Source organism: Gymnogyps californianus, chromosome 6, assembly GCF_018139145.2.
Source record: "Gymnogyps californianus isolate 813 chromosome 6, ASM1813914v2, whole genome shotgun sequence".
NCBI classification, from domain to species: domain Eukaryota; kingdom Metazoa; phylum Chordata; class Aves; order Accipitriformes; family Cathartidae; genus Gymnogyps; species Gymnogyps californianus.
The window spans coordinates 956,907-983,509 of NC_059476.1; positions in this window are offsets into that span (position 1 = coordinate 956,907).

The following is a 26,603-nucleotide window of genomic DNA, read 5'->3' on the forward strand; positions in this document are numbered from 1 at the left end:
CACTTGATCACTCTGTGCTGAATAAGTCAGTAGGAGGGTGTGCAGGTTGCTGTCAATTCTTCCTTGAACAGTATTTAACTCAGTGCTCATCAATAGCATGAACAGATTTAATTTAACAGAAACCTGGGGATAGCAGGAAATTCTGGGCAAAACGCTGTGTCCTGGAGGCTTTGTTTATCTCTGGAGCAGTGGAACATAGGCACTGTCTGCTCTATTCCCAAAACATGGGCGTTTCTCCAGTGTTTCTTTCACACTTTGTATACTTTCTGAAGGACCTTCTCTTATAACAACATGACTTTGTCAAAGCACTATGCAAGGAGAATCCCCACGCTGCTGCACAAGCTCCTTGATAATTATCCTGTGCAATTTTTCAATCTGTGGATATAGACTACGGCTGTGAAAACCCAGTTCATTCCTATTTAAACAATAAACAGCAACACAGGCAAAGAAACAGTTGCCTCTGCTTCCCTGGGCAAAGCTGACTCTGTATCAAAGTTTATTTTTAAATTGTCTGTGAAAAAAATTAGTGGGAGTGAAATCATGAATGAAACGCCTAGAGGACCAGCTAACAAGCTCACACAAAAGATACACGTTCATGGTAATGCAAAATGGGGAAACACCATCAGCAAAGAGAAGGATCAAAATAATATTCAGAGAACTGGATGATCCTAAAAACTGTAGTAACAGAGGAGGTATGAAATCCAGTGGTATAAAGGCTCTGTCTTTCAACAGAGTTCTCAGACAAGACTTGGGCCAACTTCTGACCCAAGGACGAGGACAACATGGTTTCGTTGTTTTGGAGCAAACAGCAGAACGGATTGGGAATTTTACAACAACATGTAAATTTACAGAAGAATGTAAAATCTAATGAAAAAACATTTCACTGGAAAACTTTGACTTGTTTAGATATAACTATATCCTGAACAGATTACATTAATTTCTCCATTCAAAAACTTACTGGGATTCATTTTTAACTGTCACCACATTTTTAGTTTGAAGTAAATCCTTGTTTTAAAGATCTGTTTAAGTTATACTATAAAAATACACAAAAAAGCTCAAATTTGGGAAAATATTTCCAACCTTGTTAATACTAACCTTATTAATGTGGATAACAATCTTTTTGGACGATGACCTTCAATGCATTGGTTTATTCATCATGACTCATAGTCAAAACCACAACAGAGCAGCACTATTCCCTGTCCAAGCACAAGTAAAGAGGTTTAACAGTTCAGGGCAGCTGTAATAATAAAATAACAATAAATAATAATAGTAAAATAACAATATAATAATAATAGTAAAATAAAAGTGTAATAATAATAATAATAGAACAGCCTGATTTGAATTCTAAGAGCAAAAACCTGCATCCATTAGGGAGAAAAGAGCAGAGGGAGGCAGCTGCCTCAGGGGATATATGAATGGGATATGAAGCTAGGAGATGGCTGAGAGCATCCGGGAGAAGTGGCTGGAGTTTGGGAGTAACCGGGCAAAGCTGCTGAGAGCTGGGGAAATCAAGTAGGACAAGCAGTCACTATAAATCTACACTGGGTCAGAGTAAGAGTGGGGAGGCTGAGACTTAGAGAAAAAAGTGTGTGTATGTGGGGGGAATTCCTGATATTAGTTGACCAAACCAAGGTAGTACAAACAGTCTTAATTCTGTTGTTTCTCAGCCTGATGAGAAAGCTTGACAAAGCTTGACTTTGTAGCCCTCAGGTTTCTATAAAAAGAAATGTGTTTGGTTGGACAAAGAAATAGAAATAAATAAAATTTTACAGATATTGCCTGAAAAAAACCTACAAACAGGAGTAGATGTTCTTCGCATTTAAGATTCTTGCTTCTTTGTGTAAGACGACACAATACATCAGGGATCTACAGTGGAGGTCTTAAAAAACCCTCTTTCTTTATAGATAAAAAAATGGGGCAGTCTATAGCCACAGGCACTGAATTCTACCTACTGCGATGAATGAAGCATTTGTGCGTATTACAATTATTTTCTCAAACGATATGTTATAATGATACATGCAGTAGGTGGAGCCAGGTTATTTCACAACCCGAGGAAATGAGAAGCAGCATAATACAAGCTTTTAACTGCTTACATTTGAATGTCATACAAATAATTTGAATGATACAGGGATTTGTGAGAATAATTTCAATCAGAAGGATTATTTTTGACAGACAAGGGCTACAAGAATTTTTGTTTGTTTGCTTACAGAAAATAAAACTAAGGAACTGATACAAGTAAACCGAAAGGCAAAAATGTTATTAGAGGCATGCTAGGAGAAGCGCAAGCCCAGCAGCTGATTTTCTGGGAGACAGTGCATGGTAACAGCGCAGAGCAGTCAGATACCCTGTGCACACACTCCCCAGGCATCCCTGTGAATCCAAGTAGCAGATGATCAACCATTTCGCTATTATGTGCTGGTACTGTCTCAGAGAGTCCTCGGGGCACCGTGCAGAGGAGCACACCATCCTGGCACCTCCCCTGCCGAGCTGGGGACCTCATGGTTGCTAAGCACAGTTCACTTGGTGGGAATTCTGTCTGAGGTCTATTGGTAGCACCATGTGTCCTGGTACTTTCAGTGTTTAAGCTTTTAAATTTTGTTTAAAATGTTACCAAGGTTTAATTGTATAAGTTGATACATTTCATGCCAAGCATCTGCCTAAATCTGATTTTTCTCTACTAAAAAATAAAACTTAAAATTGGTTAGCTTATTTCAAGAAAGGCAGGCTTGTATTGCAACGTTTGCTCTGAGCGGGTCCACAAAACCTTTAAAGAAGACCTGAAATGTTATCAAGCAAGGTGTTCCCTGTCATCCCATAAAAGCAACCCAAGCGCGGTAAGCTGAACGCCTGCCAGAGGCTGCAGTTGCCCACCCTCAGCCAAGCTTTGCTAAGGCTTCACTAGCCAAAGTCACTGCCTGTATCTGGCATCCATCCCCCCAGACATCAATGCCACGAGACCTTCTCCTCTGCAAGCTCAGCTGTGGCTCATGTCTACATGTCCCATGGTAAGTTTGAGGTGACAAAGGAAAGGGGACAGCCCTGACTTTCAGATCCTACAGGCTCCCAGCGGCGCAGAGTGGGCGAAGGGGCCGATGTTGGAAACATCTTCCAGACTGGAATGCTGAAGCCTTAATGAGATTTTCCCAGAGAAAAATCAGCTCCCTTGCCAGTACTTAAAGTAATAAGCCTGCTTCAAAAAGAACTACACAGAAATTAGCTGAGGACTCTTTCAATTAAAGATTTAAGGATGAAAACAGACATAATGATAAAACTTGAATGTAGCCAAGAATAACATCCAAGGATTAAGACATCCAGATAATAGGAATTTGATCAGCCTTGGTAATGGTCTGTCTGCACAAATGAACTAGGAGCAGTGAGACCTGCAGGACAATGGAAAACTGCACACCATGCCTCCCAGCACAAAAACCTGTGGGGGAGGCAGGGAAGGTTTCTCAGAGGAAGACGTGCAAGAAAGGAGGACGTTTCCCCTTTCTCATGGTAAAAAAGGGCTACGTTCATTGTAGATTTGCTCATATGGAGTGGGAAGGTGCCTGCAGAGGTGGTGGTTGTGGTAGCCTTTCCACATGCATTTAGAAACCAGCGGGGATGGAAGCACTGGTCAAGAAGTGGCAGTGCCCATCAGTGATGCTACAGCTGGGTTTGTTCCTGGGTACCTCACAGCTCAGGCCCTGCTGGCAGCTGCCCCAGCTAGCAGAGATGCCCTGCACATCCCTCCTGAACTGGAAAAGGCACACGCTCGAGAATGACAGAAAAGGAGGTGCCCCTGCCCTCGCTGGGGTCCCTGCGGAGGCCCAGGAGGCTCCCGCTTCCCCTCCCGGCAAGAGCGGGACCAAACGCCTCTCGGTGCTTACAGACCCGGCCCTGTCCTTCCCGGGGCAGGAAAGGAAAGTCAGCCTAGGACTGAGGAGCTTGAGTGTTACCCAAATGCTCACCTCAATGGTTTAACTGTAATTTTACTTCATTCTATGCAAATTAATGAATGATTAGTAACAATACAAAGATCTTTAGATAATTTACATTCATGAAACTCCATTGCTTTCAAAGACATTATGAAAACTTAAACTAATGAAGCCCACAGGCTCTTGAACTTCTAAGTATGGAAAGATTAAAATGCAGTGTGAGCAGTATATATCATTATTGAGCACGTTGATTTATCTCTGGTAAACCACGAAATATAATCAGACTTGCTGTTCACCTGCAAGGACATTGATTTTGAAGGCAAAACCAGCAAAAAGCAACCGTTATTGGTATTCACAAAAGCAACTTCATGTCAGAGAAAAAAAGCTTCAATAAACACGTTACATGCACCATTCACTTATCACTGTTTTTCCCACGCTGAAGAAAGCTGCAGGAAGGATAAACAAAAGAAAAGCAGGTAGCAGACAGGTACTCACTCACTTGCGGTCTGACACACGACCCGTGATTTACTCCCCGGGAGCAGACCGTTTCTGGTGAGATAATTTCTCTGCTGCTCTGCCTTTCCTCAGGAGGTCTCAGCCCTCTGCACCGAGCACTTTGCCTCCTGTCCAGCTCCTACCAGGCAGCACCAGTTTCTGGTTCAGGGGTAGGACACTGGTGCAGGAAGCAGTGGGACGGGTGCAAGGGGACATGAGGGCGCAGTACCCCTTTCTCCCCTGGCATTCCTGCACGACCCAGAGGGCTGTGGCTTCCTCATCCTTAAATGGCACCTCTCTCTCAGAGCTGGGCATCACAGAGAATGAAAATACTGCCAAGAATGGGCACAAACCAAAGAGAAGGGGATCCCAGCTCCCTTCTCCCACCCACAGATGTGCCTCTGGCTGCAGGTATACATCGCACAGATGTGGGCTGCAGCAGACCGCATGGGGAAGTAACTGCACAATCATTTTGGGCCAGGGCTCCTGACCAAAATTTCTCAAACAGCCAGGTCGCTGTACAGATTGAAGGGGAAAACCTAAAAGCAATGGCTTTATTTTCAAGAACTGGTGATACACACAGAGGCCCCCTCACGTATTCATTGTCGTGCAGACCATAAAGAGATTTACAGTTTGGAGTCATCGGTCCATTTGGTGTATGCTGGGTTGTTATCCCCAGGGATAATAATGGGAAATCAGACTGGACAGAGTAAGGCAGCTTTCTAGTGACAACCAGGAGCTTCTGTGTATGCAATGGGACAAGCCCCATTGTTGGGAACTATGAAAGTAGTTATTTGTATTAATAAAAGTGCCGGTCTTGTAATACAGAAACAGCAGTGTCTGCTGGTGCATGCCTGTGCACAGAAAAGCCATCTGGGGACTGGTGGACAAATGCCAGTCTTAAAAGAATATTTCTCCCAAATACCGGGAGAAAAACTTTCCACAAAAATGTTTCCAAGCCAACACCATTGTGCTGATACAGAATGCAGCAAAGAGATGGTTCATCATGCTGGCGAGGGAATGCAAACCTGCCATTCCCAGGTTGCTCAGCGCTCTGCTCTGACAGCTGGCTAACGTGCGGTAAGCCCAGGAGGCTAATGCTGAGGTGCCAAAACTGAGCATAGACCCTCAAAAAGCCCAGTCCCTACAGCTAACAGACCAGCTCAGTGGGACACCACCACCGTAGTGCTGGGCAGTAATGGGCAGAGAAGCCATTTCCTATAAAACCAGTTACGTTGCCTTTGTATTTTTACTTTTTTTTTTTTTTTTTTTTTTTCAATGAGTTATGCAGAGGGGGGCATCTATAAGACACATCATCTTAATAGAACAGAAAGGTCTTCATATTTTTGATTCTGGGAGAATATATTATGCATATGATTCCTGGCATGTTTGATATTGAAAATAGCATTAATAATGCATCATAAGCTGCTGTTAGCCGGGCTCATCATTCTTTTTGCCTCCTGACTTGCAATTCAGACATCAAGGCTAATTGGAAAATGTGTTTTCTAGATAGCAGTTTCTGAAATCAATGTTTCACTGCATTTAAAAATAAATTAATAAATCCCTACCCAGAGTACCAATATTTTAAGCAAAACATAGCTTAAGCAAAACACTATTTTTACAAATACTGAAAATTTCAAACATATGATACAGCCTTGTGAATACTGTTGTTTTCTATTTTTGACAAATTGTTATAATTAATTAGTTTAGACAAACCTTCTTGAGCCTCTGGTACATCTCAAAATATTTTAATAGAAAGAAAATGTAATATTGACTATGGCTGAGTTCCCACTTCCTCATATGGGGAAGCTCTTCTTGAGTAATCTCAATTTTTCATTTAGGGGTTCAACAGTCTACAGATCTGAATGCAAGAAAATGAGTTTTCCTCTGAAAAGGTGTTTCATGCTAAGCCGAAGTGCTCTGCCAATGTAATCACATCACATGCTGGTTTTGTGGTTTTGGTTTTTCTGTACAAACATTTGTCACAAATAGTATATTATTCACTCAGCTCTAATGTGAGAAGAAAATCTGTTGGAAATTACATGGAAAAATACAGTAAGCAAGTAGCAAGTCTTGACAGCGCTGAGATCAAGAAATAATTGCCAAGACATGCATTGTCATGTACATATGGTTATGTTGCATATTGCCTGTATACATCCCATGAGGATTTTTTTCTCTGTGCTGTTTAGATAATTATTACATTGAGACTAGTTTGATAAAACACCTTTTTTTTTTTTTTTTTAAACACAACCAAATGTGGATAAAATTTGTGTAACAAATACAACCCAAACATCCAAAGGAGCATTATCTGTCTTGACCACACTTTTGCTGAGAAAGTTTCAGGTTCAGAACAAAACTTCTCATCAAAACTAGAAGACACCGGCGTAAGCAAATCCCGGGTACGCAGGACACTCATTCAGGATGTGAGACTTGCATTCAGGGCCCTGCTTGTAATCAAGTGCCCTGCTCTCTGGGAAATAGTGTCTTGTCTTGAAGATTTCCACTCTAAATAGAACTACCGTGCACTACCATATGCTAGCACATCCCTCGTCGGCTACCCATATTGCAAAGTTAATGTACTCCTTTACCAACAGTTGGCTGGTTCAGAGCAAATCTCAGTTTCCATAAGGGAAAAAAACAACCAACCAATGTTTCCCAGTGTGAAATAGGTTCTGAAACTTATCTTTGATGAAATAATATCTGATTTAAATTAAAAATAATAAATACCCCCTCCCCCCCAAACCCCAACGTACAGTAATGAGTCTCTGCAGATGGAAGTCTAGCCAAAGTTTTGCTTAGGATTAGATCAATTCCAACAACAGCTTTAACAGACACATGTCAAATCCTGACTGACCTGAATTTTTCCTCAAAGATTAATCCTTCAACCGTAGTTAGCTTTAACTCATTGATGGGTGGGCCCTGTTTACAAAACCCAAGCAAAATCCTGCACCTTATAAGCTATACATATGTATTTTACGTAGATTCCTATCTGCAGACTTACCGTGTGTGTGTATAGTTACCTGTTTGCATCAGACACATACATATCTAAATCCCATCCACTGATTTTTCATCATAAGTTTTACACAGTTTGTTGGGTTTTTTAAAACGCAAAACATAGCTGGGTGTCAGTTATGTGACTAGTTAATGGTTTATAGTAAAATAGAGATTCATAGAATTTCAGTACTGGAAGACATAATTGCTGCTAAATCTCAACATGTATATTTTAATGCACATCACCTGTTTAACTTTTACATCTCATGGCTAAATTGCAGAAAATGAAATAATTAGAAACAGTGGCTATTATGTAGGAAGCTAATTTTTCTTTTTTCTCAGATACTTGACAACACTTAAGGCACAAAAATCCATTGGAGTTATTGCAATAATATTACAATAGTACACCTATCCAAATTCTCAGTTAAACTGGAGCAACTCAGAATAATTCCACTGATTTGTGGAGGATTATTAGCGAGGAATGCATTTCAGACTTAATTCCATCAGTTTAATATTGTGTCATTCCATTATCTTGATCACAAACAAACTGTTTGAGTAATGCCATCCATTTTCCCAAGGAATTCATGCCTGTATAATTAACTACAATCAACTGTAACACAGATGGCATCGTATGATCCAAAAGCACTTTATAGAAACATTTTAAGCATGTTATTAACATCCCTAAATAACTATTTAACACTACCTCTCCAACCCTCTTCTGCATGAACACGCAACACAGCTGGATTTGAGAGTGGAAAAGGCAGTATTTAACTGCAACACTGTTATAAAAGATTTTCAGTTCTTGGATTTATTCAATTTATAAATGAGCTTGAAAATAACAGACTCTACTGTGGCAACAAAAACACTGCATTTTAGATTTCAGAATTAAGACTGATTTCCAGAATGACTCATCCTCATCAAACTCAGCTTTGAGGAACTGGGCAGAGTGGAAGGACACTGGTGGGAGGAGGAACCTTTCTTTAGGCTGACCATGGTTATCCAAAAAAGGTATTCCTATTCGACAGTTTGTTTTATTTCTCAGTAAATGTGTGCCCAGTTCTAAACCAAGATAAAACTTTACATTTAACAGCAACAGACAAGAATTTGAATGGAAAGTCGATTAATCTCCCAAATGAAAACAGTTGCAAGTTGTTAGATGTCCATCAAGCTCTAATGAAAAGCTCCTCCTTCAGCCTGAAAAAACTGAGGATCAGATTATTTCAAATCTGATTTTTCATTACTGAATATCCTAGTTTAAATAACCTTTTCTTGACAGTCACTGAGACTTCCCTCCCTAATTTCAGCCCGTCTCTGCCCATTTATTTAATAGCAAGCATGTCCCTTGGCCCATAAACTGATTTAGAAAGAAAGCAAAAATATGATCAAACTAACAGACTTGTTGGAGGTTTATTGTGATGATGCTTTAGGGGGACAGGCTGCAGTACCCACCGACGGCGACAGCGCTGGGGATTAACACCATTCCTCTCCCACAAACATCTGCTTGATGAGGGCAGTCCTGGGGGGGGGCTGGAGGTCCAAAATCTCATGGAATCAAGTGTGAGCCCTCCAGCATGATCTCAGATGGGAAGATGGCCCCTGGGAAAGATCAAGAGAGCTTTAGGTAAATTCTGGTGAAAGGGAGATCTTTTGCATTATAGTAACCAAAGAGACAACGTGCTGCTTTTCACACTGGTCAAGCTTCTGGCAAGAACATTGCTAGAGAAGATAAAGCTGACAGAGATATCCAATTTAGAGATGACAAACGAGTTCAGAAAAGAGAAGCTGTTCAAATATTACATTACCATCCCTTAAGATTTAGTGCTCAGTATCACACAATGGGGCTTCTTAACATTTGAAGTGGGCAGCACTAAATGAATACTCGGTGTGAGAACTGGAACTAGGGTGGGAAAACTGTAATGAACATAATGGTCATTTATCTGTATTGTCACACAATTAGCTGGAATTATTTTAGGTACATGGATTTCTATCACATGATAACATCATAGCATGTGGAAGGGAAATAAAAAACAGTTCTGGAAATTATTATGTGCTCTGGAGGTTATTAACTCAGCCTTATACTCCTTCCTGAAGGAAGCTGGCAATTCAACATATCAGAGCTCTGCAGGATTCAGCGAGAGCAGTGCTTTTTAATTATTGGTGTTCATCCATGTACTTGTACAATCTCTCATAACAAACTGGGAGACAAGGCAACAGCGTAAGATTTTGTCTTCTTAAAGGCAAGAGCTGCAGAGACACACACATAAGAGGTCTAAGTTATACACAGACACAAAAGACAAAACAAGAGTGTTACTGTCAGTTGTTGTTAAAAAGCCAAGGTTTTCACAAGTCAGAAGAGCAGTTCTAAGCTGGAGTAGCACCAACTTCAGCAACAGCAAGTCATCACTGTTCTCCCGTAGAACTGGGGCTTCCCACTGCTGTGTGGCAGCTACAGCAGGCGAATTTACTGAGTGTAAAGTTATACAAATAGCTTGGGTCCCACTGAAAATAATCTTAGGCATGGGACGGGCCAGGCGTCACCCCTGAAGTCAGGCAGAGGTTTGATGACAGCTAGAAACACCTCCTGAGCATCCCAGCTATAGGTCAGCAGCCGAACCAGGCAAGGCTTCTCTCCACAGCACCTCTGTGTCTCACCCATGTGTTCTGGACAAATTCGCTGTCAAAAATTACTAATAGAGACACTAACAAAAAGAAACAAACCAAACCTTTGCTTATTTGTAAATCTTGCTCAGGAGATCAGAACTGCCGTATTTAGCTTATACACTTGGCTACAAAATAACAGATTTTTTTTTTTTTTAAAACATCAGAAAAGCTATTGAATTTACCACTAGTACCCTTTGAGACACCAGATCACTGTTTAATATGGACTACTGCATATCTAATTATTTTGGAAGTTTTCAGATTTCACAATTCACCCAATAATTGGCATGTGAGCAGTGTCTTTTCACAGCTAATAAATATTATGAAGAAACAAGAAGTCAAAATACCCAGCTCATTGATACTGCACATTTTAAGTTATGCACTGAATAAAATACATGTTAAGAGAAAATACAGAAATATTTAGCAAGCAGAAAAGGATTTGAAAAAAAGGAAAAAATATTGTTAGCCAACTTCACACAAGAGCTCCAATACATCTTTAGAAAGAATGCATCTCTGCGAGGAAGAAGGATGCTAGAGAAGAACGATGCAGTTGGGAACAGCCGTATTCCCTTGCAGCCTCACCCATGGCCCACTGAAACCAGGCTCTTTCCATCTGTTCCACTGGGTTACGAATGAGGCACCTGAGCCAAGTTCCACTTAAGTCAGCAGGAAACTTTCCATCCACCGTAATGATCCAGTCATTAATATACGCCAAAGTCAAAAATAAGTGCCTAAAAGCCACTTCTCCAGAGCTTCAATTTAAAAGCGAAAGATTCTCTCTTCAGAGATGGACCAAACCCTCGATAGTCTAAAACGCTGGAGAGGAGGAGGTGCCAGCGAGGCACAGGAGAGCGGGAGGCGATGTGCTGCCGTGCTGATCCTGGCGCAGGAGCGGGACCGTCCCTGGCAGCTCTCCTCTGGGCAGGGAAGGGCGGCAGCAGACCCTTGGCCAGGCCAGGCAAGAAGTGGTCTTGCCCGGAGGCTGGGCAGCCCGCCCCGCTGACAGCACATGGCCGGCTCCCGGGAACACTTGCTGGTCCTCCTTTATACCTGTGCCCAACTTGTGCCACGGAGAGGGAAAGGAACGAGAGACAGTTGTGTCAGGATAAACGCTAGAAAATAAACAAGTTGTTATTTATCCTCAGAGCTGGAAATAGGATGATTCACTGGAGCCAGCCATCCCGAGGTCGCTGCTCTTTTCCTAGGAATCTCTTCCAGTTTCTAGGGGCAGAGGGATGACACCCCTAAGCCGCACACGTACACAAGTCAGAGGGGCCTCCCCTTGCCCGCTCATCTCCAGGGCAAGTGCAGCTGAAATGTTAGGAAAAAACAGAAAAGTAGTCAAGGAGATTGAGGACAGCAGAGTAGATTGAGTGCTTTGACAAAAAGCACTATATAAGGTTTTCAGCATAATACTCAATCCTTATTACACCAAATAAGATGAGTTTTTTCCCAGATGACCATGAAAAATATTGCCACCTTGAAAGAATTTTACATGTGAAAGCAAATTCATAATTAGCCATGGCTGTACCAAACACGAGTAAGTTAACCTCCCTTTGATAATATTTTTTGTATTTGCTGTTGGTACATACAGGGCCCATTCTGATTAATCATTTTTTGGCAAATAAACTGTCAGCTTGGAGAGCAGAACTCAGACACACTCCTGTAAATCACAGCCTGACCCAGGCACTGAGGTGCATACAGAAGGACCCTATCGACACTTGTGCTATGAAGCAAACTCTAAAGCAAGACCCGACAGATCCTATAATCCATGACAAGTATCAAAGTACTCACTATTTACATAGAAAGGGAGAAGTACTCCAATTTTTTCTGGATAAGTACATATTTCCAACTATAAAGAAAACATCCACTTTTAAAAAGGTTTTAAAAACAAGACAAACAAGCAAACAAAACAACCCAGCCCATGGAAGATGACTGAATAAAACCCTAAGGGCAAAATGCCCTCCCAGATAACAAAACAGAAATGCTAAAAAACCTTGCAGTACAAAGCTCATGTTTCTCAAAGGAGAGGAAAAGCAACAAGTAGGAAGGAAAACGCTGAAGGCATGTAGGAAAGAACACACTGAAGAGCGAGAAATGCTGCGTGTGACATGAAACAAACCCTCTTGTCTGTGAGGCTGATAACCAAGTCACTGCCGTGCTGAGCATATGCAGATGTGGTGGTGTTTCACTGCTGCTGACCTTGGCAAGGTGATTTCTGTTCGGAGGTGCCTATGCATTAACCAGATGTACGTGGCTGAGAATTTTTAAGCTATAATCTGATTTTTTTAAAGCTGATTTGATTTGAGATGCTGCATCGACCTTTCTAGTCAATTTGCTTGGCATGCAGATATCCATTTCTCTGTAGTTTCACAGAACAGATCAGTAAGCGGGTTTTAAGACTTCCTTTCAGCATGGCAAAACCAGATCTGTTCTGAAATATTTCAGGCTTTTGAGGGGGATAAAAGGGTAAGGGTTGTTTCAACCTAACTTTAACATTTGAAGTCAAAGGATCCATTCCTCTGGGAAAACCTTATTTTCAACACAAGAGCTCTGTAATTTTTTTTTAAGCAAGACTAACAACCAGAAGACAGGCTGACTTTCACAGAAAACCACAATTCGTATACATTATCATACTCAAAATATAATTTCAGCTAGTAACAAGCATAACATAAATTGATCCCTCTAATGCTACACTAAATGTAATAAGCATTACATTGAATATAATTGGAATTTTTTTAAAAATGTAAAAATAATTGGAATGAGCAACTCAGAAGGTGGACCATCCAAACCAAGCATGTGTGTGTATGCGATGAGAAAGTTAATGGAAGTTATACCATGTTACAGACCCTCCTGCTACCAGGACCAAGAATGACAAACATATACAGAGGATTAAATCTCCAGTAGCACCATGTGGCTCATGTGGCCTCTACCTGCCTACAAAAGACATCCAGGGACCAATATACAAATTATTTTTAAAAAACCACAAAAACCCCTACCACAACAGCAACTGTATAACTGCTGTCATAAGAGTTTCATGTGACTAAGACTGAACAGCAACTTTGAAAGCTCTCCCGATCTTTGCCGCTCACCAGCTGTGAGATTATAAAGGACAAGACACTCCTGGGCAGCACGCTGGCACCAGTATCAGCTGGCACCTGCAGAGCCGAAGTTTGGGTCAGTTTGCTGCTTCTACTAAGGGACAAAACTGGGGCAATCTCAGGATACGTAAGCGTATGAAGAAGTCTCTCATTTCTCTGTCACAGCGGGGAAAAAAACCAAAAGGAAAAGAAAGAAAGGGAAAAAGGGGAACCTCAGCAGCTGCTTCTGCTCGTGCTCTCTATGGTGTCACTAAAATTTACTTGCTGGAGTTCACTTCTGCGGCCAAGTCACTCATTCCCAAGTGGCACCTTCTGGCAGCAGTGCCTGCTGATGTCTTATCTCAGGAGAACTTCCTCCCATGCAGATATCTCCCTCTCAGACTTGTTCAGATGATTTGGAAAGGTGCTAGCCTTGCTTTTCATTGTGGAAAGTGCTATATAAAAGAACTGGGAAAACATTCCCACAAACATCTCCATTTACAGATGGGAAACAGCTACAGAGGAGCTCTTTCCTAGCTATTTGTTTAGTGTGGCATCTGGGTAATCTGGGATTTGAATTCAGGATTTTCCAATCTTTTAGCCTTCTGCACTTACCCCTTCAGAGAACGTTGCTTCTCGCATGGGTTGTGCTACACTGATCTTTAGCTAAGAGGATGCATCCATCTGGCTTCTGACTTTCTAGCTGATCATTGCTCGAAACAGCGGGGAGCAGCCGGCACTGGGAGTGGAGGCACCGGATTCTGCCTGCAAGAAGCTAGTTGGGGTGCCCGAGGGCACAAGAAATGCTGCCTGCTGGGGTCTGTGTCCCTACCAACTGCTGGCATCGCAGCCGGGCAAGTTCTCCAGCAGTGGCAGAGGGTGGAACTACGCGTCTGCAAAGCTCTGGGAGACTGGAGATGTGCAACATAACATACAGCAATAGCTGTGTCTGCTCCGCTCCAGGGTAACCTGAGTTTGTTAAAGTTTTGACAAAAAAATATGTAAGAACTGTGCAAATACACATAGAACATTAAAGCCATAAGAGAAGTCCATGCCCAAGCAGACACGCTGATGCAAAAGGGTTTCACAGCCTGAAATGTGAGCTGCATTTGGGCTAGCAGACATGACCTCAATGAAACCTTGCACGTAAATGTGTAAAGGATGTGAGAATGTAAATCTGAATCTCAGTTTCACAGTGTACACTTAAGGGTTGGATACTTAGGTAATTAACTGCTTAAGAAGGTTTAGTAACATGATGTGTAAGAAACTCTAGTCACGGATGGGGGACAGAAACAAAGGAGGAATTACTACTAAAATGGGGAGATTCACAGCTGCGAGCTCCAAGGACCAGAGCTAGGGCTGGCAGTGCTTGATATTCTGCTGGCGACCTGTAAAAAAAAAAAAAAAAAAAAAAAAAAAAAAAAAAAAAGAGTAAAGAGTAGGATATCAAAATCTGCTGATAATAGAGGATTATTTAGGTCAATCAAGATGAGAGAGGAATATAAAGCAAGAAAAAGGAAGAAAAAATAAAACAATAACCTCAAACTAGAAAATTAGGTAACTAAGCAACATAAAATTCAATATGGGAAAGTACAACATAATCTATATTTAAAAATACAATTTGACATATCCTGCATGCAGAGATTTAGAAGGAAAGATTCAAGTCATCACTGAGGACATCTGTTGTGTACGCAGCTAGGTAAACAAGATATTAGATTGTAATAGCAGGAGATGGGAAATAAGATGAAAAGCATTATAATGTTGCAGAAAGATAAGTGGTAGGTACTCATTATTACACTCATATTCATCTAAAAGAAAAATAATAGGTACAAACAGGTAATAAAAGAATCGGGATCTGTGATTTTTTTGAAGAGACATTAAACAAGCAGTTATAAAATGATTGATACTGTGTAGGCGAAAAGGATGTTTCATTTACTTTTTCACACTAATGCAAGAACAAGAAGCCACCCTGCGGGGCATCGGCAGGAGGTAGTTACACGACTTTCCCAGTGGAAAGATTCCATTTTGTATCACACATCACAAACCCTGGCAGCAGCTCTATGTCGTTCTGCTGCTCCTGGGGTCAAACCACCACAAGCCAAATTCAACGTGGGAGAAAAACGCTGCTGCTCTGAGTCACAAGGTGCAGGGTGACAGCAGCAGAACCGGCAGCATCCAGCCCCAACACGACCTGTAACAGCATTTATAAAAGGTACAACAGCAACTCTATTTAGTCTCCTTGGGTTCAGTTTCAGTAACTAAAGCAGCAGCACAACAGGTTTTGCTGCAAATGCCTCCCAAGTATTGTCAAGAGCAAAACCATATTAAATAGTTGCTCTGAAAACCTTGCTTTGAACATACATTGCATAAATCCTTTACAAATGAGGAACCAGAGCATTCCCTGGACTGGTGTGGGGTTAGCAATGGAGCCTCTGCTACAGTGATCAAAAAACATCCTGCAACACAAACTCTCCGAGGTGACCTGCTGGAAAGAGTAAAGTGGAATATGGCCAAGACAACTATTTTAATTTGCAGGTATAGTGCCTATGTCAGCCCTAAAGGCACAGCTTTATATCCTTGCTTCTCCAATCTGTTCCGTCTTTTACGTACTCTGACTGTGTAAGGACGCTAAAAGAAATAAAAGAAACATCATTAAAATTATGCAGCCTGTCTTTGCAGTGTACAGGGGTTGTTGCTGTTTTTTAAGAGACCTATAGTAAAAATAACTGCAGTTTCACTTTATTTTCCGTCACGTATAATTTGTAAAATCCAGCTTCATTTCGCATAGTGAGCTATCATTTCTAGACAGTTCTGGACATACAATTAAATTTCCACATTGTTTCATTTCTTTAAAGCACTCTCCCTACAAGAGTTCTCCAGAAAATAACTCTGAATGCAAAGCTCATCAAGGTGCTTCATCTGCAGCCTTCCGCATTGTTCCAAGCAGGATTAGCATTTCGGTCTTAGTTCTGCTTCTCACTCACCACAATGAAGCACGACCACCCCCCGTTCAGCTCCGATGTGTGTGGATGGACGATTGCCTCTCTGACCCAAGCTGACTCGCAGTCTGTGGAGCCTGTGCAGGGTAATATTCTGCTTTATTACAGTCTATAAATAGGACTGTGGAGCCTCACAGTCTAACCACGGCGCAATGAGGAGGATGGCGAGATTGTCCTCGTTTCTGGTAATGTCTCACCTTAATCCCAGCTCACATCAAGTACGCATTACAGAGCTAACATGTCTCTACATCTGTTTTTAAACTTCTATTCAATTAAATCACTCAACAGAAGAAACATCACGTTACATCTTCTTTGTGTTGTCCAGCAGCACAGGAGCATCCCAGCTCCCGTCGGGCTGGATCAGTTGCTTTGCTGGCCTCCAACTAACACCGACATCAGCTCAGAGCTCCCCATCCAGATTCAAACAAGTGTCGACACTCAGCACAGCATTTAAAAATGTTTGTACTAAAATCTCAAATGTTGGACCCAAGTATAGGCTGGATGCATATTTCACTTTTGGGCTGTGGAGCTCCATGACGGAGGGGAGAATGTGAATATGAACACAGTTTACATGTATTTTAAGCCCATTTTGTTTTGACAGGCTGACAGAAAGGAGCACTGTGTGCACAGAATCAGGCTCAGAAGTTTACTTCAACATTGGCCTGAATCAGGCTATAATTAGGAAAGAAATAAAATATTTACATGGCCATAAAGAATATGTACACTATGTCCAAGACAATATTTTTTCCTTGACAACTGTTTGCTACTGCAGTATAATTAAAATTATGATCCTGCTCCTACGGAAGTCAGTGATAAAATCCCCCCCCTCAGTGGGCACAATAAAATAAATAACGTTGTATTATGAATGCAGCAGCCCCACAGAATGGGAAGGAGAGCGCACCCTCATGACGCAAATGCTGTCAGGCCGTACAGACCCATCCATCCCGAGCTCCACATGCCCTTTCCAAGACACCGTTCTCGGCCGCTCCGGTGGTGGGCAGCTTCAGGACAGTCCCTACGCACTGCTCTGCCTTTGCTTTTGCTAAAATTGATCAGCTGTTTAAAAAAAGAAAAAAGGCTAGGAAATTCATTTTAGCAGCAAAATATACCAACCCCCCCCCCCCCCCCCCCCGTCTTCGATGAACTTTCAGAGAAGGTCGTGGTTCCCAGTACAAAGCGGCGCGTGACCCCCGCCCCACGCAGCAGCCCCGTATTCCCCGTTTAGATTCGGACTTTCCTTGCATAAACTGCATCAGGCAGGGCGAGGCCAGGCGCCAGGACTGAAACAACGAGGTGTCTTGACCCTTCCATTTAATAAGAGTATTTGCCCTTCTGGTTTACTTTTTTTTTTTTTATTTCTGTGTTGAAATCACACAGTTTCTTCTTTCATCTTGCTTTGTGTAAAAGCCAGCGGAACAGGACAGACGTCCTGGTAAGACAGCCTGGGAGTGGACCCGCCTGGGCAAGGAGGAGAGGAAAAGGAGCTCAAGGGCTCAGGGATGAGGGAAAGGGGGCCAGGAGGAGAGGCGGCAGCAGCGGGGCAGCACCAGCTCGGCAGAGGGGAGCAGGCACAGGCCAAGCAGAGGAGCTGGGCGATGCTGATGGGCAGGCGCAGGAGATGCACTGCATCCCACCAAGACCGATTTCAGAGGCTAGGCAGAGACCTGGCTGGGGAATACAAGTGGAGGTGGTGGGACAAAATTGCAGCTCATATGGAAGAAAGAGAAGAGGTGCAGGTTCCTGTGGTGCAGCAGCCGCAGCAAAGTTTGCTTTTCCAAACACTCGCTCTGGACCTGGACAGGTTACAGCTCAGCTGCCTCGCTGCTCTTCTGCCTGCAAAAGGCAGGAGCCCAGCGCGTCTCTGCCACCTCCTGTGCTGATGCACACACAGGATGGCAACTTCTGCTCCTGCTCTCGGGGGATGTCAGCTCACGCTACAGCATCCTGCACAGCGGATAGGAAGTTTGAGCTGGGCTGATTACCCATGCAGCAGCAAAATCACAGCCCCTAAAGATATTGCTGAGCTTTTTGTTTACTTTTTAAAAATCTATTAAAAAGTATATAGAAAACATATATTCAGTTGTAGCATCTTAGGTTTAATATTTGCTTTTGAAATGTTCTTATTCTTAAAATACAAATCTGCAATTTATGAGTAAAGTGATCACAAATGAGATGTCCACATATATATTTGAAATAATAGCCAAAGATTATTTTTCTGTCTAGAGAGTATATAACTTAGCAGCATTTCAACAAAACCAGAATTACTTTCAAATGTCAAATGCTACATTTTAATGGTGATCAGTGAATGCTCCTGTGTCCCTGCACCACCTGCAGCTTCTCTGTTGTAAGGAAGCCTAGCTGGCTTTTCTTCGACAACCATAACTCACTCCTCCCCATATAAACTTGTTCTCTGGATTTGACACCCAGTTCTGTAGACTTAAGAAGATGAAAAAGCTTCAGAAAGCAAACAATCTTTGGTTGTGCATCTGAACCACTGAAACACGGTATAGAAGCAAGTATAAATAAAGCTGTTACAACTCCAGCAAATAAACAACAGTGCAAAGCCTGGAAAAGTACCAGGCCTTAGCTACAGAGAGATTTATAAACGCGAGGAAAGCAGAATAGACTCGGGACACTAAGAGAGGCTGCTCAAACAGAAGATCACTAGCCGCTTTACTGCAAGGTATATATAAGCAGTGGAGGAAGCAATGCACCTGGATACTCACCACCTCATCATTCAATCTGCGAGAGGAAAACAAGCAGAATTTCCCTTTCCATCAAGAAGAAAGCTTTCCAGACGTGCTGGCCACCTCCTTCCCAGCAGATCCGCTCCGTGTGCCGCTGCCCCTCCTGTTCCCCACCCTGGCAGGTACGGGCTTCCCTGACCTGCGGTGCTAACACCCATGCCAGGGGATATGGGAAGATGCAGTGCTGCATCCAGAACAAGTCCCTACGAGAGCAGTGACAGCGACAGACCATTTCCCGACGCGGGACTGCACTCTGCCTTCAGAGAGGGAAGGGGCTACCACCGTGGTTTGCCCAGCATTTGCCTTAGAAGAGCCATGCAACCCCAAGCCCTGCGAGACAGGAATGTAACTGTACACTTCTACAGACTGAATGAAACTTACAACATACTTTAATGAGATTTAAAAATCATTTCAGACAAGAAACGCACTCGACAAGAATTCTGGACAGCCTTTCCTCACCTTTGCTTCAACTCCAGCAGCACGGCGTCTCCCGGCTTGTTACAGCTCCAGCTCCGAGGGGGCTGTGACTCAGCAAAGGGAGCAGCTTTTTATTTTTCAGATGGAACTTACCAAACCGTGCCAATATTACGGGGAGGATCTGTTTCCTGGATCCACTTCTCTGCCGGTCTCTCCTGAGATACTTCCACTGAACCCTCCCCACCTGGTCACATTATGACAACACGAAACAGTTTCTTTGGGGAAAAATCAAATGCAAGCCTGCATGGGTATCAGGCTGAGCGAGAAAAAAAAAAATCCCAACCTCTATCTACACTGTATTTAAAAGAAAAGGTGGCGTCTTATTATTAGCCTAGGCGTTATGCTGCTCTTAGTCAGACATCCTCAGACCTGCAAGCATCTGTGATGCAGCTGAAGCTTGGCGGAAGAACAGCCTCCTGCCCGAGAAGCCCCCAGGCAGGCTGCCGGAGGTGGGAAGCACCCCAGGAGCGAGGCAGCTGCCTCCGTTCCTGCCCACTGAAAGCATCCCTCTGGCCCTTGCACAGATACAGATCAGCTGGAGGGTCAGTGGTCACCTTGTACCCCGTGGCTGGGCTTGGCATGAGCCCTGGCACATGGCAGGGCAACAGGGTGTGTGGGGAAAGAGCTCTTCAACCCAAATACAGCCCCTACTCATGGGCCAGACCTCGCTGCCTCCCTCTGCTCTGCACTGCTGAAACCATGGAAAACCTGCGCAGGAAATCTCTGCGTACGATTTCAGGTGAGTTGGGCAGACCGAGATCGCTCTCTGTTAGGCTGAGCCTATGTAAGGCGGCAGTACCTTGGCGGTGCTGCAGGAACAGGGTGTACTGTCCCGGCTGTGCAACCTGCGGCTCTCACTGTTTAGAAACTGTGAACTCCAGCAGCTCAGGAACAAAAAAGCTAATAAACATTTTAAAATCCCAAGCCTATTCCAATGTAAAATCCCATCTCTTACACTAACCTAAGCAGCCTAGCTCATCATTAGCCAACACGTGGCAACACGCATTCAGGTACAATGAACTGTCTCCAGAAATGCTGAACATCCACAGCTCCAGGCCAGCTCCAGTGCCAGCCGTTCATCAGGTCTGAGACACAAACCCGATAACCATCCATCTCATATTTGTTTTCCTCTCCCTCTATGGTCCCTGCCAAGAGGATGCTGCTGTATGGAATACATAGGTCTCCCATGAGCCCCATGAACCCACGGCAGCTCCCAGGCAGGATCTGTGGTGCTCCCAGCACCACTGTATCAATCCTACAAGATTATTTTCCTTACCCAAGATGTCCCAGTTCCCCATTACACCAGATAATAGAGAACTGACTTTTTTTCTTCCCCAGGGTTATTTTCCAATTTTTTTTTTTTTACTATCTCACTTTAAAACAAAGGTAAGAAAGATGTTGTCACTGCCACTATAAACTTTATTTGCTAATAACTCGCAAAAGCAAGCACAAGAGAGAAAGCAAAGGCTTCAGGTCCAGCCCCGTTCAGCCATGGGCGCAGCAGGCAGGGGGTCACTGCCAGGTTTCGCGGACGATGCTCAGCGCAGGGAGACTGGGAAGTGCCCGTGGGGCCAGGGGTGCCCGCAGCCCCAGCCCTGCTTCCACCGCTACTGGGGCAGCCCTGTCCCTGTCCACTCCCTGAGACGCAGCCCTTGGAATTTAAACCCATGAGTAAGCGTAATTATTCAGATAAATGATTAGCCCGTTACTATGGAGAATGAAAGCTGAAAGTTTATTTCCAGAAGCATCTAACCAAGAAGTGCTTGAGAGTTCAGCCTGTGACAAATTAGCAAACATGTACTTTAATTACATAAAGTCTTTCCCTTCAATTTTTTAATTAGGAGCAAGAACGCAGATGTCATTTACATACAAGGATTTTCTTGTTTTTCTTCCACTGCTAGTAAAACTGAATTCAAATCATACCCTGCAAATCTCAATGGATTTAATAAAGTCCTCAGGGTTACAAAACTTCTAACCATCAGGCTTTTGAGATACAGGGTACTCCAGCAGCAGCCAAAAATTGGTACAGAAAAGATAAGTATACAATTTTTACATCTCTCTGCAGCCGTAAATCTGTTTAAATCATTTTAAAGATCATCAGCTATAGTTTGGGAGCTGTTTACCAGTGAGCGCTTCATATATTTCTTCTAATAAAGGGCCTTGACTCCGTACATACTGTGGGATAGCCCACGGTTGAGGGATGTGGGGTAAAAAGCAGTGACAAGGAAAACTTCCCAATGCCTCCTAAGACCCGTGGACTTCCAAAAGCCTTCTGCTGCTGCCCTGGGGCTGGGCCCTGCCCGCTGCTGGGAGTATTTCCAAAGTTGGCACTTTCTCCCCGTGACCCACATCCAACACTGCCTCAGAGATGACACACCAGTGCCACAGGGCATGAAGACAGACAAGGCGGGCAGCAGGAAGCCGTTGAGGAGCATCTATCCACACCAGCACACTATCACGGAGAACACCAAAAGCCACGTACAGCTGCACCGCCACCCGTCTCGTACTTATGAGCGTCACTTTGCAATGAGAAAAACAAGAGGTGCCTGTTGGTGATGACAGGACCTTACTGGGAGGGGAAGTGCTGGCTGGGAGCGCTGCACTGCAGAGCCTGTGCCACGCACCCAGTGCCGCACAGGGCAGGCTGCAGCGCGGGCAGTGTCACTCGCTGTCTTCAGTGAGTGTAACACCTGCCTATAGCCACAGTAAATCTACTGTTTCTGCCACCAACATCTATAGATCTAAACAACCGTGCAGATAAAAACACTGGCCCAGAGCTGATGCAGTCACCAGCGTAAAATGAGAAATAAAAGGTATAGTTGAGAGTTTTAGAATAGATGAAATGATTGAATGAGTAAGAAAACAGAAGAATAAAATTTTCATGGCATGCAGGAGACCATGAGGTGAATACTTGAATTTAAAAAAAAAAAAAAAAAAAAAAAATCAATATTAGCCTGAAGCACTATAGAATCACAATTTAAAATAGCAAGACTCAAAACCCCCAAGGAGACAGCAGGAGCTCTCTGGGCAGCCTGTTCTGCCTGCTTGGCTGTTCTCCCACGGCAAAAGTTTCTGCTCACAGCAGGTCAATACACCGGCCTTCCTTCAAAGCGGTGGGAGGCACCAGTCTGAATCCTCCCACAAGGAGAGAATCCCACCAGATTCACCCTAATTATACACTAACTACGGTAATGGCTCTGAAAGGGCGGGAGAAAGACAGGGGCAAAGGCTGTAACATCTCTATTTCTTCCTCACTGATTTTTTTTAAGCAGTCTGGTTCTTGATTTCCACTGCTTTGTCTTTGTTATAATAGCCTTAAAATGGAAATAAAATATCCTGTTTTGAGCTAAATAGACATTTTCTGTGATCAAAGTTTGTCTTGTCTCACCCTTCTTCCTTTCCTACTTCTCTTTATAGCACAGGTTAAGGCGAAAAAAAATTTATTTTAGTTTGACCCACACTTTGACAGCTTTTTAGCGTACAGCCATATCAAAGGAAAAGAAAACAAGTTTTCTCACGGGTCTCTGAAAACACAAGTATTTGTGCCTTACTGCCAGTTGGGAATTTCTATTCCTTCCCTGCCTCCCCACCTCATACTTGAGAGCCCAAGATGCAAATAGACCCCGTCCTTCCCCGCCAGACGGGAAGCCACTGTGTGCGCCGTGTTCCTCCCCAGTGGAATTATTTGGAAGACACAGCCTAGCCGATGCGATCTGCAAGGGCTGAGCAAGACTCACTCAGTCCGTCTGCAGCGATATCATCACTCTCACTAACTGGATTTAAAGAAAAGATGACTTTCTTCGCTGGCAAACGGGCTTGTTGCCAAAAAGATTTTGAAAACAAATATATACTCAGGAACAACTTACCCACGCAGCAGCTTTAAAAAACCCCGAGCCCAGCAGAACACTTGAATCCCTCCTGATGGAAGCAGCTGCAGTTGCTATGGAGCCCGGGCTGCCCGCGCAGCCGAGCCCTTGATGTGCTTTGCTTTATTTCAGACCGTCTTCTGCCTGTCTTGTAGCAGACTACGGCTGCATCCCTGCCCTGTGCTTTCTCTTTTCATAGTCTCTTCCCCCCCCCCCCCAAAACAGAAGGGCAGTAACTCTGCTGCAGATCATTAAATTATATATACAGTAAGATCTCAAAGGGCCACAGGCAAAAGGCAACATCTGAAGCACACAGCAACTGTGATGAACTTTGCTGACTGAAGAATTTTCATGATGGATTTATTTCTCAATCATTTTAGTCAAAATAGTAAGATAAAAAAAATTGCCATGATGATGTCAAAAATGAAACTGTTTTAGAATGACATTTGAATTTTTAGAATTGCTTACTTTTAATTAGAAACAAGAGTTTAAAAGCCCAATTTTAAAAAATTTTCTTCCAAGAAGAATGCATTTGCGTCAAGTGATAAGTTTGTATTCTATCTGGGAGGGGCTTAAAGGGAGAAAGAAGTTTCCCAATAAGGAAAAACATTTCTGAGATGTTTCAGTGGGGCTAGCGCATGAAATAAGGCAATAGTTTTCACTGTCGTGTGTTAGTACAGGCTATCCCTCTACGGAAAACCAAAATCTCAAAGGAATCTAGACAAAAATCCAACCTGATCCCAGCAAGCCTACAAGGCCAGCTGGATCCCGGTGCTGCAGCTCACACAGAGCGGCAGAGGCACAGCCACACCACCACGTGAACGATGCCATCCTCCTCCTGCGTGGCAGTAGCTTGCATCCGAGGAGCTCAAGGTTAGGAGCAAATCCACAAAGCACAGAACAGTCTACATGCAATTTGCACTTTATTTCTTTCTTAAAGAAACACAAAAAAACCAACAGTTGCCTAAAACCCAGGCAGGACAAGGAATGGATCTCTCCCCTGCTCTAACCTAGTCAGCTCCAGCAAACCGATTCAAGAGGGGTTTGGAGAGGAAAGGTTCTACTCAACCAGGAAGCAGGATGCTTTTTTTCCTGCTATTGCCAAAGAGAAGGGACCTGTATATTTTGTTCTTCTTTGTCCTTTATCATCTCTGATGACTTAGCAGCAAATGCTAAAAATAAATTTTCATGCTTCATCTTCAAAGTAGATGTGGTACAATGTTTCAAAAAACACCTCAAAACCTATATCCCAGAGAAAACATTACAAATATTTCAGAATCCAAATTAAACTTTATGAAGAGGTACTGTAAGCCTGCCAAATGTGGTATTTTACATACAGCTTTGGCTCTATAAGATCCTTTCTAGTCCTCTTCTCACGAATAAGACAGCAATTAAGATAGTCACACATTTCTGAAAAGCAGTCTAACATAAAGTGCTTATGACTTACTGCACAAAGGCATTTTTGGAAAACAATGACCTAAAACTGTTATGAGTTGTAGAAGAAATGAAGCAATATTCTAATCTCCAGGGGCAAGTTTGGGCCATTCAGGTTTTTACTTCCTTCATATTTCTGATGTTTAATACAGACTTTATAGACCAGCAGTAGGCAGGACACAATCCAAATCCAGGAACTGGTTTGAACTTCTGTATGAAAATGCAACAGTAATGAAATAACTACATTTTTGTAACAAATAACCGTACTAATCCCACCTGCATGACCGATGGCCTAAATTTGGATGTAATAAAACTGATTTTGGCTGTAAATAACATGAAATAATGTCAAAATTTTGACTCAAAGTGAGTCAAGGTAGTGCTTGGAATCCAAAACTCCAAGGAAAGTTGAGGGACCTAAGCTTGCACTTATTTTACTTTAAATAGATGAGTCACATTAATATGAAATAAGCATGCATGAAATGATGCTCATAATCACAACCTTGAGCTAGCGAACCAAAGCTAAGTTTTATGAGAAGTGACTGATAAACAAAAGCTACCTTTTTTTAAAATAGCATGCAAGGTTCTGCATGCTATCACCTATTGCTCCTGAAGCACTCACCTCAGGGAAGGGGCCTGTTGCCTATTTTCCATGTGAGGAAACGTCTCCATCTACATCAGTGAATGTAACTGATGTGTATGTCTAGGTCCTTTGGGTGAAGTAGTAATTATTGCTCTTAACGAGATAAAACATTTCAGGTCCTTAGTGTTGATCATAGTGGGGGAAAAAAAAAATCTTCGTAAGAAAAAATTAGTTTGTCTTTTGTACAGTTTGACTTCTCCTTTCCTAAAGAGTTTATACTCTTTATAGAGAGCCTCATATATATCTATGTGGGTGTGTATGCATATATATATAAATATATATTAAAATAATTGTTTATTGGTATGGCATTACTTAATAAATTGATCACAGCAATCTGAAACATACAGGTCATACCCAGTACTAAACACCTTTGCATATTATCCAAGCACTAAAGATTATTTTTACAAGAAGCTCAAAGGGCAAAATCTTCCCAAGTACCCCAGGGAATTATGCCTTGAGGCTACTTCTACGTTTGTTTATGTGCCTAGAAGTGGGTTCTGATCCACAATTTTAAATATCCAGTTGCTTTGTTCAAAATTAACTCTTTAATTAGTTACGTGCTCAGCCCACGCAGCTCGAAGAGCAGCATTGGATGGCCGCAGCACCAAGGCAAGCCTGAGACAGTAACACTGTCAGAATCAGATCAGTCGATGGCTCATCCTGCCAGTAACCGTGTTAAGCCTGCAACGCAGGCGCATGCTCAGCAGCGCAGCAGCAGGCTTCGTGCTGCAAGTCACTAACAGCAAGAATCGATAAACACGAGCTGAGAGGCCGTCGCTGAACAGCTGCTCAGCAGCTTCAGCGCAAAGTCGGTCAGTGAGTTCATGCCACCGCTGAAACAGGCAAAGCCCAGCACCGGGGGCGGCTGGAGTTACCCGTTTGGGGGTACCCAGAGGTGGCTATTTCGGTATATGCTTACGTATCCCGAGTTATTCAGGTAGAAAGTGTTACTGAAAATGCCTGCCTCACCTCTAGAACTGTTATGTCCATATATTACATGTGCCTGGAGCTGAGAGTACAGACACAGGGACTGCAACACAGGGGTTAAAATGATAATAAAGAGACAGAAGATACTTCCAATGCTCTTAAATCACACCCAGAGTTACTACATACATTCCTAGAAACAGCAGTATTTAAAGAAGTGATAGAGAGATAATGGATGCTAAGTCAAATGAAAAGATGAGGCGTTAAGCCCAAGGGCTGGCTGGAGGCAGAAGCAATGTATTTCACAATTTCCAGGACAGTTTTTATTAGTAACTGAATTACCTGGTTTCATTTAGTGCTGGTATACAGTAA